The following is a 10,136-nucleotide window of genomic DNA, read 5'->3' as shown; positions in this document are numbered from 1 at the left end:
GATATACCTTCTTTCCACAGTCTCCAAATGACCTTGGGGAGTTAAACTATGAAACTCCAGAATCTGTGACTAAGAAACCAAGCAGATAATAGCAGTCTATACCTTCACTTAGCCCCAGTCCAGTGAACCTAGCAGCTTCCCCTCCCATCCTGCCAGCTCAGTGGAAGGGCTGGCTCTAAGGGGAGAACTGTGGATTCTAGGGGAGTCTGTCTCCCACCTCAGCTTCCTCCAGTTTCTATAGTCCTGGGATAACTTGCTGCTGGGTCAAAGGCATGAAGATGTAGGAAGCTGACCCAAAGTAAGGCAACCAATATCCTCTGGCACTAGTCATAATGACAACCCTCCGTGACTAGTCAATTCCCAAAGGAAGGATGCCTACTGGACACTGCTATAATCATGTACATATTTTATCTGGTCAAATCCCACCCTATGAAATAGGTATTGTCTTCATTTTACTTAAAAAAGGCTCATATTAAACTACAGGATATAGGAGTAAGTGCAGTTGAAACGAAGATAACATGGAATCGAAGATAACATGGAATTGATGCTTCTGTATTGTTGCTGCTCAGTGAAACAATGAATCACCTTAAAACTCAACTATGATAAATTTTCACTATGCATCTAATTTAAGCAAGAATATGCTGGACTAGTCTCTGCCAGAGATCACAAGCAGCATTTTTATAATTGATCGATACTGGTAACTGAAAGGCACTCATTTGAAACCAGCTCTCCAATTTAATGCATTTGAATTTCAATCTTGGGACCATATCTAGATTTAGAACTTTAAGATGCGACATGGTTCAGCATTGACCAGCTGGCTGCTACCCTAGGGTTAGTCCATCACTGTACCTGGTTGGTCCTTAGCTTAGGGCTATGTATGCCACCCTTCTGGGAATCTGAATCTATCAGAATCTGAAACAGGAGAGGAATCTGATTGTCCCTGGTGAGCATGGTTCATTTTCCTCTCAACTTTGTGTTCTCCCATCACCTCAGTAGCTAAACATTTACTTCTATCTACAACTAAGGGTACAGGAAAAGGCTTACAGAAGAAATTAGAAGATCTTATTTCAAGCAGAAATTTACTTAGGCTGTCACTTTCTCCTCCCAGCTTATCTGAGCTAACAGGAAAGTGTAATGAAGGCCTGTGATTCAGCTGCAAGCAGGGTGTCTCCTGGAGCAAGTCACACCCATTGGTCTCTATTCCAGGAAACGGAAAGAACCTGAGAATAGTCTTAACGATTTTTGATTAGGCAGCATTTTGTCTGCGCTCAAAACTTGGCTAAATGACGGCAAGAGTTAACAGCTGTTGCATTGATAACTGCTGTCACCACTGGTTGTAGACTAACGATTGAGAAATCAGGAAACAATTCGGGGATCAACGTAAAAAAATCTCAATACTGCTTTTAAAACCCAGGGTTGAAAACAAGTGCAGATTCCTGCAGAGGTCGGCTCTAACGTTCTGACTCGATGTTTCCTGACGGTCAGTTCTGCACCAATATTAATAACTTCTGTTCGTTTTCTACTCTCAGGCTCTTGCTCTGCAGAGTTCCTAGTAACCACGGGCCCCAACCTGTCCTTCCCCATACCAGCCCTAAGAACAAAAAGGCCTCGGGCTCTGTGCACACGCCCCTTCTCCCTGGTTTCCCTCATCTCGCCCCAGTGCCGGATCCCCTGGGAATGCAGGCTGGCTTCCAGCTATTCTCTGATCCCCCCTTCTGATCCCGTCTCGGGCTCCCCCCCCCACCTCGTGCTGTTTAGTTCACCCTCCGAGGCGTGAGCTGGAGCGGACCCCAGAAGAGAGGGGAGTCGCAGGGCGGGGCTGCGGGAACGCTGCCCGGGCACCCATAAATCTGGGCACCGCCCGGGTAAGTCCAGGCAGCGGCAGCGGCCTAAGCCGGGGGTCAAATGAAGAAAGAGGCCTCCCTCAGCAGCCTCACCGGGCGGCGACAGGTGGCCCCGGCGCCCGGGGGTCTGGCGGGCGTCTCGCAGGCTTCGGGGGCGGGCCCCGAGCCTCGCCGCTTTCCCATTGGCCTGCGAGCGGCTCGTCGGCTTGTATGTGAGTGTCCTTCCGCCAAAGAATTAGTCCCCCGCAGCAGCGCGGCCCGCCCCGCGGAGCTTCCCTGAAGGTGACTGCGCGCCGCGAGGACGCGGGGGCGGGGCCCCTCGAGCCCGGAGCCGGGATTGGGTGGGGGGCGGGGCGGCGGAAGGATTGCGGCGGCCCCGAGTCGGGATAACCTTGAAGCCGAGGCCGCGGATTCCCGCACAGCAGCTGCGCCCGCGGAGACTCCGGCCCTGCCTGCGCTCTCGTCTCGCCCCCGAGCCGCCCCCGAGCCGCCCCGCCGCAGGTGAGCCGGGGAGGAGGCCGGGCCGTCCATTCCCGCTTGGCCGCTGCCCGCCCCGTTGGAGCGGGATGCCCGCCCTTCCGCTCTTTCGGGTCCCCAAATTGGGGGCGGCGCAGGGTCCTTGGGGTCTCGAGGAGGGCGCTCCGGGCCCCCCGGCTCGTTTCTTCCAAGATCCGACGGGTCCACCCAGCCCCTTTCCTGCTCCTGTCCTCGCCCGCATTCTGGTCCCCTCCTCGCCGCCCTCGCACCCCTTCAGCTGCTTCCATCCTCACCCCTCCGGTCCCCTCCTGATCGGATCCCTTCCTCTCGCCTTTCTTCTCAGGCCACGCCGCTCCCCTCCCCGCCCCCTCCTAGCTCCTGGGTGTTCATTGCCTCCGGGGCTGCACTTTGTGGGTGCTCCGCTCATCCCGATGCTTTGCTTGTAACCCCCTCCCCCGCGAGGTCCTTCTCCAGCGCCCCGCCGCCCCCCCACTCGGGTTCGGTCCACTCTCCCCGCGCCCCTCGCCTCCTCGTGCTACCCCTTCCCCATCTCTACCCCACCCCCCATTCAGGCCCGGGCTCCCGCCCCTCCCCCTCCATTCTGGTCACGTCCGCCTCCCCGCATCCCGCTCTCCTCCAGTCCTTGGCACTGCCCGGCGCCTCGCCTCGCCCCTCCCCTGCCGGCTCCTCTCGGCGTCCGCGTCCCGCGTCTCCCTTCGCGGTCCTGCCCCCTTGTCCACCGCGGGCTCCCGGACCCCAGGCCCGAGGAGCGGGGCTTGGGGCTCCGGGGGGCTCGTTGTGCTGAGGTCTGCGGGGCTCTGGCTGACCGCGCGGCCCAGGGATGCTGCGGGCGTTCGGGCGCATCTAGGGGTTACATAACCCGTGGCTCTCCCCGCCTCGCTGCAAGAGGAAAGGGTGGCCGCTCTGCGGCGCGCGCCTGTGCGGGGGCGCGGGGGCTCCATGTGGGGGCCGCGGCGTGGCACGTAGCCGCCCCGTCGCGCCCCCAGCTTTGCCGCAGACCTCAGCTGTTGCAGGAAGCCCGAGGATTCTTCGCCCCAGACCTGTTTCACTTTGCTTAACAAATAGGATCGTAGAACTCGGAGGCCACGAGGTTGGGGAGAGCGGAAATATTTCTAGAGCTTTAAAGCAGTAAAAGCTACTCAGAGCTGTTTAAGGGAGGGGTGGAGATTAGGGTGTAGAGTCCACTGTGAAATTAAAGAGCGATCTTCCCTGGGGGGTGCAGTTGGGACGGCGGACTCTTCTTGATTTGGGGTGGGACTGAACAGGAGTCTTTCCAAAGTGCAGTCACACGGGGTCTAAGGAAGCTTTTGAAAAGCACCTTCAGGTCTGAGGATTATTTAAAGTCCCGAGTCATGGAAAGGCAGGCTTCTTACCCGTGTTCTTTTCCCATCTGAGTAAAGGAGCCTGATAATTAAGGTCCAGACTTGCTAGACAGAGGCGTTAGGAACTTGGAAAGGGGCTTTTAGAATCTGAACTCATCAACATACTGACCAGAATGATGGAGGGAATTCAGCCCTAGGACTTCTGTTTCTGGTGTGTAAACCGAAAGTATATTTTCCCCGTGGTTGTTGAAAGAACTGGTGTCTATGCACACACCTACAGGAATATATATTCTCACTGCAGTGTCTAATCTCTGGTGAGATTTTTTTTTTTTTAAGATTTACTTATGCATGCAAGAGGTGGGGTACAGGCCAGAGGTGCAGGGGTGAGAGGATTCACCAGAGACAGAGTGGGGAGCAGAAGAGGCACATTGACTGAAATACACTGCTGAGGGGAGCAGTGGGCAAGACAGGAGAGGTCTGCCATGCCACGTGGGTCAGCTTCCTAGCTGGGGATCTAACACAGGCCAAAGCGGTGGTAGTGCTGGGCCTTAACCCCCACTAGGCCACCAGTGAGACCCTTCTGGTGAGATATTTAGAAGAGATGCCTTCAAATGTATTCTTTCGGTCATTGAGTACAGTAACATCGTCCATAATTGAGCATGAGGGCTCTTTTCTTTGCCTTCCCAAACACATAGTCATAGTTACTCTTTGGCAGTCAGACTCTAAATACCAGACATCTCCAGGAAACCAATCCCCCTAGGGGTCTGGGTACAGTGTTTACAAGTAGCTAAGAATTCTCTTGTAACAGGGACTCTTTGGTCTCCTGAGAATGGGGACCTCTAAACAAAGGAAGGAAAGGAGTTGTAGCATTTTCTCAGCTGGGAAATAGGTTAGGTTTGGAGGTAGGACACAGATGATAGCCACCTGTTGGTGGTACAGAGGATGTGGCCACCCCTTCGGGTACAGAGGGCCTACTCCTGCTCTGCAGCATTGTTAGCAAATAATTTACCCTCTGGTTGCCTGTGGATGCTGTTGGGACTGCAGGGGGCTGTTCTCAGCAAAGGATATGTGTGTAGCCCATCACTGGTCTGTGTGTAGAGGTGAGGAAGACTCTGGGCAAGATGACTCAACCGTTAAACTTCTCTGCTGTTGAGAGAATGCTCTTCATTGGGTGAGTGGGGAAACTGCATTATGGTCTTCATAGATTTAGAAATTCCCCTTTCCCGGCTTGTGAGTCAAGCAATGAATCATACTTTTCCCCCCCAGTTGAAAATTTTTCAACTAAGTGAAAAAGGCTCAGTCCAGGTTGCTCAGGCACACTTTCTACTGCCCTAAGAGCTGGACTGCAGAGTGGCTGAGCCCATTCTGCAGCAGGCATGCCAGTCTTTGTGGAATAAGGGCTGTAGTGGACATGAATAACGATAACTTAAAAATGTCCTTGAACTCATTCTGAGCTTCTAGACTTGCGTCAAAATATATGGATGTTAGTTTCCTCCAGTCGAGCATAGTTGCTCCTATTTTAGGCTCTGCATTAGAAGTAAATAATTTTAGTGTTGAATTCATAGTTTAACAGAGAGCATTGCTGGGTCTTTAAGAATTGCACCCCCAGTGGGCCTCCCCTGGTGGCCCAGCGGTTGAGCCCTGGGCTGCGGGGCCCGCAGCCTCTGCAGCGCCTTGTTCCCCGGCTGCCCGCAAGGGTCCCACAAAAAAAAAAAAAGAATTGCACCCCCGGTGAGTTGGCAAATTTGGTAGCTGTGGTCCAAACAGAGCTTGCACCTTATGGGTGCAGCCTCTCTGCTTTGAATGTTGTGACATTTATGTGGTGTCATAGGAAAGGGCATTTTATTTCTTAAAGCACTCTTAATGTTGAAACAGTGAAAGAAATGAGGACGTGGCTTTGAACAGGAAGGTGAAAAAAAATGCAATTCTTGCATCACAACTCACAGCATACGAGTTTTATTTTGCCCCAACTTTTATGGCGGCAAGTCAGGATATGTCATCTTGGCCAAGAGCTAAGACTGACTTAAAGGTAAGGAAAATTACTCACTTGACATTATATATATTTTTTGAATTATTATGAATGTCTACATCAAATCCCAATTAACTGCTATACCACAAGAATGAGTCCCTTGTGTGAATTGTTCCCATGCAACTTTGTTGAGGATCTTGTGGGCTCTGTAGGTAATCTATTTGGTAAAAGATCTTAGAGGCCTCAGTGGCATCACTTTAAACATCAAATCCACTACAAGTAGGAACAGAGCTGAGGGAACACCATACTTTCTGGGAACTTTCATTTTTTCACCAAAGCCAGCTGCAGATGACAATAAGATTTGATTATTTGGAGCTTTGTTAAAGAAGCTGTTTGGGTGTGAGCTAGTGTGGGTGGTGAGGGGCAGTCTGCAGCCTCTCTTGGCCTTTTGGTATCCTGTTATGACTGTTCAGCTCTGGAAGAGAGGTTGGCAGAGTGACCAAGCGGTGCAGCCACACCCCTTCAGCGGTTTGTCGCGTTCTGCACGGTCTGCACGTAGGAGGGAGCCAGGCTGCAGTACCTCCTGTGGCCTCTGAGACTCACTTGTGTCTGAAGGCAGAGCTTCTGACAAAAGAGCTCTGTCCAAAGCCTCTCCTTTCTGGTACCAGCCAACTCTCTTTGGAAGCCAGCAGGGGGCTGTGGTGGGAGGTGCCACCTTTGGTAGGGTGGTGAGTTGCTGGTCCTAGCACTTCAGAGTATGGAACAGCCTCGCTGGTCCAGTCAAAAAGATTTGCTGAAAGGAGCTCATCCCTTCCAAACATCTTTAATCAACCTGCTGAGAATAGTCAGTTCAATCTGAAAAAAAAAAAAAAGGTCTCTTCCATATCTTCAGTGATAAGACCAAAAGAGTCATCCCAGTCAGCTGAGTCAGACATGCTCATGAGACAAAACCAGGCACATTTTGGAGGAGTTTTAAGTTAGGTGGTGGGGGAAATAGAGACTTTGTAACAAAACTATTACTCTTGTGTTACTCTACTAGGGAGCAGACTAACCAGTTTCACCCAAGAGATGGGCAAACATTTTAAACTTCTGACAGTCTCAAAGTCAATACTTTGGGAAGGCATTCCTGGTTGGTAGTAAATGTATATAATGACTTTGAGGAATTCAGCAATATTTTATAAAATAGAAAATAAACATGCCTAGTGACTCATGTGTTCTGGATTATATATAGAAGTGCAAGAAGACTTGTTCTAGGAGAGTGTTATGGTATTGATTAATAGGGGAAAAGTTGGTTTGGGGGCAAGGAAGGGATGGTCAGCTAGTAAGGAAATGCTTAAATAAATGGTCTACTTGTTCAGTGGACTAGTATTATAGTTCCTATAAATCAAGATGTGTACCAACTGGATGGATCTTAAATGGAGTGAAAAACAAAGTTCAGTGATACTTGAGCAGTGTATTACTTAGGACATTTAAAAAAAAAACAACCAAAATCTTATAGTCAGTATAGATATACTGTCTCTACAGTATAGATATACTGTCTCTAAATGAACTGGAAGAATATACAATTCACAACAGTAATTAGAACTCATGGTGGAGAAATGAACTGTAAAATTGTAACTAATTTTTAAAAGAAAATCCGCTGAATGTTAATGGTTAGCTCTGGGTGGCAGAAATATAGATATTAATGTTTCTTTTCTTCAGTTCAAAACAAAATGAAAAAGAAGCAAACCTGTGAAGGTCAGTGCAGGAAGACCAGTTTTACTAACTAGGTCACTGCTCTTGGAGAGTTGGCGCTGCCCTTCTTCCTTCAGCCCCCCTTCTTTTCCCTCCAGCCGTGGGCAGCTCTTCGTTTAAATGCCGAGCCACCGCCTCACTTGGCTGAGGCCAGGTTGTACCTGATTTGAAGGGCCAGGAACGATGTCCCTTGCTGTTCCCAAAGTATGAACACCATGCCCTGAGGGTCTGCCCCTTTTGTTTGAAGGAGGTGCCATGCCCCAGCACCACAGAAGTTTCCTTTTTCAGGCTGTATTGCAGCGTATGGACTGAGCATCTGTGATCAGACCAGGAAATCCTCTGAAGACTCACAGCTTTTTCCCTGACTTGGAACTTCCTGCTCTGGAGCTGAGTGGTCCTTTGGGGGATAGGCCCATTTACCATCAGCTTTGGTGCTTTATTCCCCTGGACCTTACACAATTGCTTATAAAGTTGTTTTTTTTTTTTTTTTAAGATTTATTTATACAAGAACCAGGGTACAGGCCAGATGCGCGGGAGGGTGAGAGGATTCACCAGAGAAAGGGCAGGGAACAGAACAGGCAGCACTGATGAAATACACTGCTGAGGGGAGCAGCGGGCGAGACAGGAGAGGTCTGCTGTGCCGTGTGGGATTCTCTCTGGCCAGCCAGGATCGAACCCATGCTGCAAAGGCTGCGGACAGCTTCACAGTGCGGCGCTCAACCACCTGCGCCACCAGGGAGGCCCTGCTTATAAAGTTTTTAAGTCGCTTAGTCCAATCCCTGAATAAAAGAGCAAGGGAATTCTACTTGATCCTACAAGTGTACTATTTTGTTTTATGTAATCTGCTAACACCAGGCTTTATGTTATGAGGCCTGCTGAGTGTAGAACAGACTTCAGAGTCACATCTCTTAGCTAAAAACTGCTTATCCTTCATCCCCTACTCCATGTGTGCTCTCTGTAGGCTAGTGGTACATCAGTGAAGAGCACCCAGTCCAGACCTTACCAGATTTTGTGTTGAACCCAGCAGGCATCTTGATTCTTGTGCTGCCATAGTCCTATGGAGGTTAGACTTGGGGAGTATATTTCCATGCTCCGTCATCATCGAGGACAACAATGCCTAGAGAGCAGGCCACCCGGAATACCATGTGGAGCATATTATGATTCAGATTTTCTGACAGATGCTAGGGATTTCTAAGGTTTTGAGATTGTGAAGTCTTCGTGCTTAAAGGCTTGGGAGTGTAGGTAGCAAATTGACAAGGAACAAAATTGTGGGCATCAAAAGTGCCCATCATTATTGTGTTAGTCTGTGTGATGAGACTGGTATTGGAGCACAGTTGGTACAGATACATCTGCACAGTTATGCAGATATAGACTCCTAGGCCAGATCAGTTTACTAGGGCAGAATGATTTGGGCCTTTTTGAAAGATAGAATTGGCAAAGTGTGAATCTTTGCCAACAAGGCCTGCTAATAGGACTGGTTCTCAATGGTGTGTCAGGTGTTATTTTTTATGATTTATGATTCTTACACCCTCTTCCTCTTTTCAGACAGTGGGCAAAGACTTGTGTCTGCCACAAATGAAACTGTAGTTTTAGGGAACCAGGAGCTTCTTGAGATGAGAGAGAAATGGCGGGGCTAGGGGCACCTGAAGCTGTGCCTGGTCCATCCTGTCAGCATGCACTAAGGCTTCTGATGGTGTCTTATTTCAGAGGAGAAATGTCTCTGAGGAAGATTCTCCTGCAGGGGCTCAGGCTCAAGAATAAAGCTCCTGTTCCTGGGCCTGCCACTTGCCGTCATCAGTGGCTACACCGGCCTTCCACTGCAGACTGTAGGTTGGCTTTGCACGCCTGTGCCTCCCAAGGAGGAGGATGCGTAGTGAGTCAGTCTGGCACAGGCTGGGTCGCATGTCCTGACAGGCACTGCCCAGAGGATAGCATTGGAGAGTAGTTATTCCCAAAGGCCGATCTTGAGAAACCAGGACTGGGGAGGAGTCCAGAGGGTGGACTCTAGGTGGTAGGTGGTTGGTGGAATGGACAGCTTAGGCTGGAGAGAAAAGACTAGTCTCCACAAGACCTTGGAGGTGGGCTGGAGAGCTCTGACCCTCTTTGCCAAGGGAGGCTCCAGCCAGAGGCTGGGGGAGAGAGACATGAGATCTCTCTGGATAGTAGAGGGCTTTAAGGAGGTGTTGAGACCTTGTATAAGAGTATGAATTCATTTGCAGACAAGCACGTTTTTATTGATTACTGGTGTGCAAATCCACTCAAACACCTAACAAAATCATTTGTTGGTTTGGTACTTGATAACCTGGGTAAACAATAAACCTCCGATTTAACTCAAGATGGTGGAATAGGTTTGTGTTTGAGCCCAATATAATTTGATTTGCTAATGGGTCCTGTATGCAGCCCTTTTATACCAAAACATCCTTGTCACAAAGATTTTTGCTCTAAGACTGAGGACAAACTAAACTGGAAGTTTCCTGGATTTGGGCTTGTAACTAACAGTTCTGGAGCATAGTCCTGTGGATGATAGGAATTTTTTGTTGGTTTGTTTTGAGGTTCTGAATGGATCATGGTTGACCTTGTGAGGCTAGTGAAATTGCCTTGCAATGTATTTGTGATTGGGATCTAAAATGCGCATTTCGCCTCTGCCACATTTAAACAGAGTGCACTTGAAGTGCATAAAACAGCAGTTTATTAATGGAGCTGGGACTGACTTTTTTTCATTCTTACAGTTTTACCAGGATGCTTATAAATGTATCATTTCTGGAAGAG

The sequence above is a fragment of the Talpa europaea genome, assembly GCF_964194135.1.
Source record: "Talpa europaea genome assembly, chromosome: 8".
Taxonomy (NCBI): Eukaryota; Metazoa; Chordata; class Mammalia; order Eulipotyphla; family Talpidae; genus Talpa; species Talpa europaea.
This window is presented reverse-complemented; position numbering follows the sequence as displayed.